At 44.2% G+C, this 12,081-nt stretch overlaps 1 protein-coding gene across 1 annotated transcript in view; it reads right to left on the reverse strand.

Annotated features, from left to right (window-relative positions):
• LOC109876540 (protein tyrosine phosphatase type IVA 3-like) overlaps positions 1 to 7,647 on the reverse strand; it is a 47,140-nt gene extending 39,493 nt beyond the window's left edge. The window contains exon 1 of the mRNA XM_031812116.1: positions 7,460 to 7,647. The gene's annotated coding sequence lies outside the window, so the exon portion shown is untranslated. The remainder of the gene's footprint in view (positions 1 to 7,459) is intronic.
• Between the last annotated feature and the right edge of the window lie 4,434 nt (positions 7,648 to 12,081).

A 12,081-nucleotide genomic window follows, 5' to 3' on the forward strand; every position in this document is an offset into this window, starting at 1 on the left:
CACATCTCACACGGGTTCAAATTTGCTAGCATTTTCCCACTACAATGACAATAACACCAGTCCAATCCATCTTACCCTTTAAGAGAAAAACAAACCTGCCAAAGACTGTTTGAAAATCCTAACCCAAGTCAAGTGTCACTTTAGTTCCTCTTCCAGTCATCTCGACCTGCTGGAGTGTCACTGATAATACATAGGGCCTATGACCTACAATATAGGTAGGTCAAACAGCCCCTAGCGCCATAAAATGTGGAAACTCGAGACAGAACTATAAGTTGAGAGATCCTGGTACTAGTTAGCCTAGTTCTCTGGAGGGGAGAACGTGAGGTGATCCTGGTACTAGTTAGCCTAGTTCTCTGGAGGGGAGAATGTGAGGTGATCCTGGTACTAGTTAGCCTAGTTCTCTGGAGGGGAGAACGTGAGGTGATCCTGGTACTAGTTAGCCTAGTTCTCTGGAGGGGAGAACGTGAGGTGATCCTGGTACTAGTTAGCCTAGTTCTCTGGAGGGGAGAACGTGAGGTGATCCTGGTACTAGTTAGCCTAGTTCTCTGGAGGGGAGAACGTGAGGTGATCCTGGTACTAGTTAGCCTAGTTCTCTGGAGGGGAGAACGTGAGGTGATCCTGGTACTAGTTAGCCTAGTTCTCTGGAGGGGAGAACGTGAGGTGATCCTGGTACTAGTTAGCCTAGTTCTCTGGAGGGGAGAATGTGAGGTGATCCTGGTACTAGTTAGCCTAGTTCTCTGGAGGGGAGAACGTGAGGTCAGCAGCAAAGCAACACTTGGGTTTTTACCCGTCTAAGAAAGCTGACAACCGTACCATGGTCTTGTTTCCATGTGCCAGTTTTCAAGATTAGATATCAGGTTAAGAGAGGCCGGCATTCGTGTGCTCATCTGACAGCTCTACAGTGTTGGCAGTCAGAACAGGCACCAGCAGGCACTGGCACTTTCCACCCTTAAGGACTCCAGAGGTGATCTTAAATATAGCTTCACTGCCTCAAAGCCTTCCATAAACACAGGCAAATATGCCAGTGCTCGGAGCTTTTTGCAGATGACAAATACAATTGCTTCACCCCCCCCATCCCCATCTCTCTCTCTGACAACACATCACAAAATTCCAAAAATATCCCATCTGATTTAGCCAAGTGTGGCAGAAGTTGGCGGGATCCCCCACAGGAAGCATTTCCCTTCATTGTATCTCTGTGGTGCCTGTCTATGCTATGGGGTCCTCTGAGGCTTGGCTGACACTAGCCAGCAGAGTACACACACACACACAGTGGCTGAGTCTCAAACACCACCCAATTCCCTATATATACTTCACTGCTTTTGACCAAAGCCCTAGAAGCAGTGCACTATGTAGATAACAGGGTGCCCTTTAGGACACACATAACCACAGCCGTCCATCAGCAGACAAGCGAGCGCACACTCCCTAGAGTAAGGGCTCACTGGCACTTCATAAATCAAGATTAGGAGTGTCTGGAGAATCCCCTCCCCAGAGTGTCATTAAAAAGGCCATGTCAGATGGAATATATCAGATGAGGGTGAGAGAACCAGATGAAAGACGAGCCAGGTCAAGAAGACCTCTGTGAGCAACAGCAACATTTAAATGAGTTAGTATGACTCTGGAGTTTTCTGGAGATAATGCACGCCATGCTAACTAGCCTAAACTGTGCAGCTGCCTGCAGGCTTGAAGGAACCTCCTGAACTTCAGAGGCCTGCGTTGAGTCTTTCCTCATGGGTTGGTTGAACTTCTTCAGTCACTTGCTTGAGAATCTCTTTCACTAAGTTAATTAATCCTGCAGAAGATTATATCATACACTGGGAGACAAAGCTAGATAAATACAACAAGCTACTGGAAGGGAGAAAAATACAACAAGCTACTGGAAGGGAGAAAAATACAACAAGCTACTGGAAGGGAGAAAAATACAACAAGCTACTGGAAGGGAGAAAAATACAACAAGCTACTGGAAGGGAGAAAAATACAACAAGCTACTGGAAGGGAGAAAAATACAACAAGCTACTGGAAGGGAGAAAAATACAACAAGCTACTGTAGGGAGGAAAATACAACAAGCTACTGTAGGGAGGAAAATACAACAAGCTACTGTAGGGAGAAAAATACAACAAGCTACTGTAGGGAGAAAAATACAACAAAGAAATATGTCCAACACGTCTCTACAATGAAAAGCCTTAAATTGCTGAGGATTTTCCTAAATACCAATTGACTGACTTACCCTGTTAACAATTCACGAAGGACATCTATATCCACACAGCACAATGAGACGTACAGCTCTGTAATTCATGAAGGACAGCTATATCCACACAGCACAATGAGACGTACAGCTCCGTAATTCATGAAGGACAGCTATATCCACACAGCACAATGAGACATACAGCTCTGTAATTCATGAAGGACAACTATATCCATACAGCACAATGAGACGTACAGCTCCGTAATTCATGAAGGACAACTATATACACACAGCACAATGAGACATACAGCTCTGTAATTCATGAAGGACAGCTATATCCACACAGCACAATGAGACATACAGCTCTGTAATTCATGAAGGACAACTATATCCACACAGCACAATGAGACGTACAGCTCCGTAATTCATGAAGGACAGCTATATCCACACAGCACAATGAGACATACAGCTCTGTAATTCATGAAGGACAACTATATCCACACAGCACAATGAGACGTACAGCTCCGTAATTCATGAAGGACAACTATATACACACAGCACAATGAGACATACAGCTGTAATTCATGAAGGACAGCTATATCCACACAGCACAATGAGACGTACAGCTCCGTAATTCATGAAGGACATTATATCCACACAGCACAATGAGACGTACAGCTCTGTAATTCATGAAGGACATTATATCCACACAGCACAATGAGACGTACAGCTCTGTAATTCATGAAGGACAGCTATATCAACACAGCACAATGAGACATACAGCTCTGTAATTAATGAAAGACATTATATCCACACAGCACAATGAGACATAAAGCTCTGTAATTCATGAAGGACATTATATCCACACAGCACAATGAGACGTACAGCTCTGTAATTCTAAGAAGCATCGGTGCAATACCTGCTATTACTTTGCCACGAGGCTAAACATTCTATAAAAGTCACAGACCATATCATTACAGAACAAAAAGGGAAAAGCAGAAAGCTCTGCCTTACAGTTTTGCACTGTAACAAGCAGAAATAACAAGAATAGCTTGAAACTTAACGGAGATCTCACCTTTCAGAGTGGTCGATCCAAATGGGTCAGGAACCTATTTGCACTTCCAGAAAAAGTTCCCTTTTAAAACCATGTGCTTCCTGCTTGCCTCTCTTTTTGAGAGTGTACATGCGTACCAGTGGGCTTGCCTGGGCTGTGATGTCTGTGCCCAATTAGTGCTCCAAAATGCCAATATGAGGAAAAGGGGAGGCCTGCTCCTTAGGGAATCCTAACATAACCATTTATTAGGCTCCCATACGAGTCCCAAAGCTCCACCAGTTGTATTCTGTCCCTTTATGCTTCTTTAACAGCAGTTGGTTGGCTGGGAGCCAGGTCCTGCATGCAGAAGGCAAGAGGAAAGTCAGATGGAGGGCCAATTAACAAATGGCACCCTATTCCCTATATAGTGCACTACTTTGACCAAGACCTATGGGCCCTAGTCCTGGTCAAAGGTAGTGCACTAAATAGGTAATAGGGTGCCATTTGAGCTGTAGCTGTGAAACTTGGCTCTGGGCAACATGGCTGGTTCTGCTATGAACTTGGGGCGGTATTACCAGCCAGCCACAGAGTAACAGGTTCCCTCACTACTGTCAAGAGTGATCTGGGGGGGTATTACCAGCCAGCCACAAAGTAACAGGTTCTCTCACTACTGTCAAGAGTGACCTGGGGGGGTATTACCAGCCACAGAGTAACAGGTTCCCTCACTACTGTCAAGAGTGACCTGGCCCCCCCAGCCACAGAGTAACAGGTTCTCTCACTACTGTCAAGAGTGACCTGGGGGGGTATTACCAGCCACAGAGTAACAGGTTCCCTCACTACTGTCAAGAGTGACCTGGCCCCCCCAGCCACAGAGTAACAGGTTCTCTCACTACTGTCAAGAGTGACCTGGGGGGGTATTACCAGCCACAGAGTAACAGGTTCCCTCACTACTGTCAAGAGTGACCTGGCCCCCCCAGCCACAGAGTAACAGGTTCTCTCACTACTGTCAAGAGTGACCTGGGGGGGTATTACCAGCCACAGAGTAACAGGTTCCCTCACTACTGTCAAGAGTGACCTGGCCCCCCCAGCCACAGAGTAACAGGTTCCCTCACTACTGTCAAGAGTGACCTGGGGGGGTATTACCAGCCACAGAGTAACAGGTTCTCTCACTACTGTCAAGAGTGACCTGGGGGGGTATTACCAGCCACAGAGTAACAGGTTCCCTCACTACTGTCAAGAGTGACCTGGCCCCCCCAGCCACAGAGTAACAGGTTCCCTCACTACTGTCAAGAGTGACCTGGGGGGGTATTACCAGCCACAGAGTAACAGGTTCCCTCACTACTGTCAAGAGTGACTGATCCCAGGGGGCTTTGAGAACAAAGCTGGATTCCCAGAAGAGGCCTCCTCATGAGTTGGGATCACTTGACTCAGCCACACGCAACTGCTTTCACAGCATAAAAACATAAAAGGGTCTAACACAACGGAATAATCCAACTTAGAAATCAAGTGCGTACAGGGATATCATTTGCAAGGGAAAGCGAGATCATTTGCGAGGTTTCCATGCTTTTATAGCTAATCATTTCTTCATAGATTGAATTGTAGCTCTGTTTCCAGCATCAGGGAAACTGTTTGCTTGTGCCCCCCAACAAGTTCCACACAGAGTGTGTGCCAGCACATCCACCACCCACCAGTCCTCCTTGATGCATTTTCCAGGGCCTCATATTTTCCCAATAAAAGGGGCGTATCAGGATTACTGAAGCGGAGGAAGCCACCCCTTGCCCCATGGCAGCCATTTACGTCAATGGTTGCCGATGCCATGAGTGAGGACTGACACATTCAACTGTTAGGACACCCCTGCCCAGCGGTGGTGGGCGTGGGCTCCACCCTTCCCTCTCCTGGCCCTTCCTGAGTCAGCGGTGGGGGAGCGGGGGCTCCACCCTTCCCTCCCCCTTCCTGAGCCAGCGGCTGATTAGGTAGGCTGTGGCTACATCTCAAAACAGCACCTAATTCCCTATGTGGTGCCCCAATAGAGCCCTGGTCAGAAGTCGGGAATAAGGTATCATTTGGGATGCCGGCCGGTGTGTGACAAACTGGGGTGGGTCTCCCTCCTCACACCTTCCTGGTTTACAACCAGCAGAGAAAAGCCGGTGTCACAGTAAGGGGGGAAACAATGAGGTTGAGCCAGGTCAGTGGGCAGAGCAGCAGGGTGACTAGAACAGGACTTAATGCATAAGGAGTTTCCACTGTGACCTAGCCTCTACTCAGGACCTATATCAAAAATAACTGCCGTCATCAACCTCAGCACTAGAGGGACAGGTTCTTTACAATTAGACATGGGGTTGAATCCCAAATGGCACACTATAGGGATACTCTATATAGTGCACTACTTTGGACCAAGACCCACCGGGAAAAGCATGCCATTTGGGATACACTCCAAGGAGAAATATGCCCATTATGTCAGTGGCTCACAAATAAAATGTGGCCACAATAGAGCCTTGAGTTTGAGCCTGTCCTAAGCATGACTTCCTTTAGGAAGGAACACACAAAACCAAGAAAGAAGAGGAGAGTTGTTCCCAGGCCTCAGCGCTTCCTGCTGTTAGGCCTATATGACAGAAGAAACATATTGGAGACCCACCGGGACCACAAACCACAGCAGTAGCCTGTAATGAAGTCAGTCTGGACAATAGTACCACAGCCTCAGTAAAACAGAGAGAGAATGCTATGTGAAAGTCTGTGACGGAGCGACTTCATGTGGGAAAGACAGGAGAAGTAATCAACAGGGCAGATGAGATGCCCACCCTCTCACCAGGTTGCTGCTTCACACACACACCTGTTCACACCTGTGACAACAGGGCAGAGTACTTTAACAGAAAAATCTAGAGCTACCTGCTAGCCGACACTACGCTATTCCAATCAGACCCACTTTCCATAACCACTGGCAGCCGGTGTAGTAAACGTATACAGGGGTATTTTGAAATACAGCACAATAACTTTTTCCCAGACAGATTTATCCATGTCGAACTGTGTTACTTGCAAAAGGCCAAACGGTTCTTAAAGCCGCAATCAGCAGTTGAAACAATAACAAAGCGGCTCCCCGTCACTGTTTCACAACAAAGCAAAGGGATAGGACAGATATTTTTTTACTACTCTCAAACTCATAGCCAGAGCTATGGACGCAAGGACTGATCATCTATGATATTAAAATGATCGTTTTAAAGGATACCTGTATTTAACTAGGCCAGTCAGTTAAGAACTAATTCTTATTTACAATGACGGCCTTCCCTGGCCAAACCCGGACGACGCTGGGCCAATTGTGCGCCGCCCTATGGGACTCCCAATCATGGCCAAATGTGATACAGCCTGGATTCGAACCAGGGCCTGTAGTGTCGCCTCTTGCACTGAGATGCAGTGCCTTAGACCACTGCGCCCCAAATCAGGATTTATTTCACTAATTGGATAAAGAACATTTCGTGAAGTGAAAGGGATTTAGCTGCTGTACATGGTTGTATAACTGCTTTTAAAATATCAATAGTAAATCTACAAATCAGCTTTGGACATTTTGAGAATGAGAAAACAGCAGCACTATGTTCAATTGTCTATATGCATAAATATAATCTTGTCTGGTGCTGTTAAATTTCATCAGTATCTTGATCTGAAATAAAACTGGGAGCAGCGCCCATAGCCCGCAGTGTATAAAAGCTGGACTCGAGGTTTTAGAGAGAGTTCCTCCATAAAGTTGCATAGAAATGGGCATAACGTTGGTGTGCCATCATCAACTAAAGTAAACAAAGGACTGGAGCAAGAATTTATTTGCATCTCAGCGAGCCGGGCATTTTCAAGAAAAACGAATCGTTTTTTTCCCGAGGAATTGCGGTAGAAATAAGATGTTCGTGTGTAACAGTATTTGTATAGCCAACCTCAATAGCAAAAAAGCTTCTAAAATGGTTTGATTCAAGGAAGAAGCACAAGGACTGCGCACCACCTTAAAAATGCTAACCTGTTGCCATCAAAACACTAAGCCTGTTTCAAGAATCTTCACATGGTTGGTTAGTTAGCGCACAACGCAAGTTTACAGTTTGCATGGTAGCTAGTTACAATGACCATAATGACCATCATAAACAGACCGCTACTGTTGTTATGGGCAAGCTAACTAGCACTAAGCTAGCTAACGTTAGATAGCTACATCCGTAACGTTAGACTAGATCTTGCATGCAAATTCATATTTCATTTGATAAAGGCTTACCGTTTCCAAGCTACCGATGGTATCTTAAACTGCTTGGTCGGCAGCAGCTCTTGGATACTTTTATGAGCAATTTCACATTGTTTGTAGCTATTTCATTGCACACAGACGGAGCGATCAAAACTCGGTCCATGTGATTTTAAAACGACAATGACATTTCTCCCTCCTCTGTCTCCATGGGGACCTCGCGTCACAATCGTTCTGTGAGAATAGGGGCGGGTCTCAGAACCATTTAAACAGCTGGCGGGAACACGCTTATGTCAGATTCTAAATGTCATCTGTCCAGACGTTTTCAAAAATATTTTCTACCTAACCCCATTATTTGTTGTCCAATACCCAGCTGCATAGCATAATGATACGTCTACAATGCTCTAAACGTATATATTTTAGGTTGCTCTGGTACGCCATCTAGCGTACGATAAAAGTGTACACAACAGCTACTTGGTGGTGATGTTACACCGAGTACTATTATTCTGGTACGACAGACAGACAGACCAATCAAACGATAGATCCAAGCCTCTTGACCACAGTCAAACATGTGTGACTGTATGTAATAAAGTATAAAAGCAGGCTCTGACACAGAATGCAGTGTAATTTAATGCTCAGAAAGATATTAATAATCCGACAGTAATCTACAATAGCTTTGTCTATCTGATAAATAGGACAAGGAAGGCCTGTGATGGGAGAGGGGAATAGGGTGGGGCCCATTGGGAATAGGGTGTGCCATGTATGGGCCCTGGTCAACATTTGTGCACTAAATAGGGAATATGATCCTATTCCTCGGGCTCCTGAGTGGCGCAGCGATCTAAGGCCCTGCATATCATTGCACGAGGTGTCACTACAGTCCCTGGTTTGAATCCAGGCTGTATCACATCCAGCTGTGATTGAGAGTCCCATAGGACGGTGCACAATTGGCCCAGTGTTGTCTGGGGTAGGCCGTCATTGTAAATAAGAATTTGTTCTTTAACTGACTTGCCTAGTTAAATAAAACACTTTTTAAAAAATCCTACAGTATATAGTGCCCTACTTTTGTATGGGTCCTGGTCAAAATTAGTGCACTATATATTAAACAGGGTGCAATTTAGGATGTAGCCATAGGTGTAAGCCGTGGTAAGAAATAAGAATGCTTGACAGCTGTGTCATTCCAGCAGGCAGTGGCAGACTCTGTTCTGAAGCGATTACCATGGCCTAGACTCTAGACCAGGGGTGTCATGCACTCCAAAGATCTGAGGTGATGTAAAGTATATGAGGATGGCTGGAGGGGGTTCTAGGCCCCTGACCGTAAATTGGAGAGCACCTGAAACAGCTTTTTTTTCTGCAATCAAGAGACATAATCATTATGCTTAATTCTATGTCAAATCCTCCTGACTGGTGTTTTTTTTTTTTCAAGAAACAAAATATGCTACTCTGCATCTCTGCTCAAATCTGGGTAAGAGATTGAAAGGAATGTGAGTCTTTTTCAGTATATTTAGTTATTGCATGCTTTGGTACCAACCTTTCCAACAAGCACACCAGCTAAGATACTCTAACTTAATGGATAACCTGAAATGGATTCTTGGTAGCTAGTTAAGAAGTTAGGAGATTGGGAATCTTTCAAAGCTAGCTAAAGCCAACTTCATAAAATTGCTTAGGTGTCTAGTAATGTTACAGAGAAACGACAACAACAACAAAATGTCATTTTAAAAAACAGGATAGGGCCCGTGCCCCTGTGTTCCCTATGGGCTCTGCTCTAGACCAGGGATGAGGGTCCGCAGTGGCACACGCGGGTTTGCATTCCCACATCCATACCCACACATGCAGTCAAAGGCCTCAGCCTTTTTTGGCGCCCACATTTTAGGGTTGCCCTCTTGACAGCAAAGAGAAAAAAGGTACGTTTTAGAGTTAATTTCAATTCTACACATTTTCCTTGGAGCGCAGAAAGTAGATTTTGAAATGTGCTAACCCATTTCATGTAATTCTACTCATTTAGCCATGGGGAGGAAGTAAGTAAGTGTTTCACTGTTAGTTTACACCTGTTATTTACAAAGCATGTGACAAATAACATTTGATTTGATTTGAGGAGAGACATTTTTTGCAGTTTCACAGCAATTTTTTTGCAATTCTACACATTATGCAGTAGGGTTTTTGTTTGCGGTTTTTAATATGATATCTGCCCATGCCTGCTCTAGACTTACATCCTAAATTGCAACCTATTCCCATTATAGTGTACTTCTTTTGACCAGGTCCTATACAGGGAATAGGGTGCCATTTGGGATATATATTCTCTCTAGTCTTTGGCATTGACTGACTGAAACAGATCCCCTGCTGCACCTGCTGCAAAAGATTTATGGGCTTTTTGGCATGCCAGGCATAGGCAGCGACCCCCCCCCCCGATTACTGAACCAACAGGATATACGCCTGTGTCCCAAATGGCACCCTACACTCTTAAGAAAAAAAGGAACTATCTAGAACCTAAAAGGGTTCTTCGACTGTTTTATTCCTACATAAGCAGGAATAAAACATTCAGAACAATTATTTAGGGTGCCATTTGGGACAAAGCTTGAAGTTTATTAAAACCATACTGTTGCAGATTATACAAATATCTCATATGTTACCCTATTCCATTTCTAGTGCATGACTTTTGACCGGGGCCAATAGTGCTCTGGTCAAATGTTGTCCTCTCTAGGTTACCATTTAGGATAGACTCTCTATCTTTTTCTGTTGATGGCATTTTTGATAAAACAGAGTTTAACAACTCACTCAAAAAAAAGGAACTATCTAGAACCTAAAAGGGTTCTTCGACTGTCCCCATAGAACCCTTTGAAGACCCCTTTTTGGTTCCAGGTAAAACTCTTTTGGGTTCCATGGACTGTAGGACCCTTTCCACAGAGACAACCAAAGAACCCTTTTGTGTGTTCCCTTGATAGTGCTTGGACATTTGATCAGGGCCCATCACTGTGTAGACAATAGGGGGCCATTTGTCTCGCTGCCCCAGGACATGAACAGTTTGTGGTGAGGAGTTTATGACATGTGAATGATTAAAACGGTGAGGAGTAAATTGTGATTGTTGTGATGTAACCCTCTCACATGTTGTGTTCAACCTGTAAATCTGGGTTAGAGTGATACCCATGGAGAGGCTTAGCACACATAGGCTTATCATAACCCCCCTATAGTTGTATTAATCTGAACAGTATTCAAATATAGCCTACTGTAGGCTATGCACTTATATTTTGAGTTGTTTTTTCTTGCATTGAGCACCGCATATTTGAAGTAAAATACACTATTGGGCAGGCTATAAAATCCAAACTAGAAACCAGTCATATGATTAAAAAACACGAGGTCATCATGATGAGGCTTGCTATAAATAACCGAGGGTAATTGTCTAGGGATTTGCCTTTCATTTGAACTGGCAGACCATGATGACCGTTATGACAACCAGATATTCCAAACTCTTTGTGACATCTGAATGAAATGTGTTTATTAGGCTAAACGTCATAGTCAGAGTTGCCAAGGAAACAATTGAGGAAGTTAAGAATCTTGGTGCCTTTTCGATTTTCAATCAACACATCTGTACCACCATCGACTGAGTGTCATGTCTAGGAAGGTGGGTATGTGTCACTGAGGTATAAAGTACGGGTATGCGTACTTATGTGATTTTGAGATGATGTGGTACTGGCAGGAAGTAGTGATGATGGGTCCTTCGCGAACGGCTCTTTTTGAACGGATCTTATTGGAAAGAGCCGTTATTTTGGCTCCCTGATTTGCATAATGCTTTTTGAGCTCAAAGCAACTTTTTCTGCAGACAAACGAATTATTAAGTTACAAACGAATTATCTAAAGACGGTGAATCTTCACTGCAAAAACAATAAATATTCAGGAGAGCGCGTCAATCTGGTTATTTTTTTTATAGGCCATCTAATAATTTGGCCAGGTAAAAATGTACTTGAACGCACATTTCACGATCTGACATAATGGTAACCTACCTTTTGGGCTTTACATTGGATATTCGCACCTTTTTCATGGTTCTCGGTCGATTTTGAAGCATTTTGAACGAAGAGCTGTTTGAGAGATAAATGAACCGGCTCTTTTACGTGAACCGAGACAAATGAGCCAGCTCACTGAAAAGACTCGGAATGCCCATCACTAGCAGGAGGTCTCTCGTGCGCTGGAAATCCTTTGCGCGCTCACACGTGCGCAAAGGCTGACAAACTTCAGGACGTGTAGTAGGCTACCCTTTTAGCTAATTCATAAAAGAAACCCAGTGTAAATAAATACATTTGCTGTAATCTGTTCACTGATATAATGACACATATGGTCCGCAGCACCATGGCAAATGTTACCTGTACATATGCTGCTTGATGTTTCCGTTTGTTGACCATGGCAAATAAGCCTACAGAAGCGTTTCAGAACAATGCAGCTAATGTAATACCTACATCCCCACTGTATAACACATCCAATAGCTTTGCTATCGATTTAAAATGTGATATTGATGTTTTTATTTATTTATATGTTGGTTGTTTGACTTAGGATTTCTCCCAAACTGCACCCTATTACCCATGTAGTGCACTACTTTTGACCAGAGACCGCTTGGCTCCTGGTCAAAAGTAGTGCACTACATAGGTAATAGAGACCATTTGGCCCTGGTC

The sequence above is a fragment of the Oncorhynchus kisutch genome, unplaced genomic scaffold (assembly GCF_002021735.2).
Source record: "Oncorhynchus kisutch isolate 150728-3 unplaced genomic scaffold, Okis_V2 Okis02a-Okis13b_hom, whole genome shotgun sequence".
Lineage (NCBI taxonomy): Eukaryota > Metazoa > Chordata > Actinopteri > Salmoniformes > Salmonidae > Oncorhynchus > Oncorhynchus kisutch.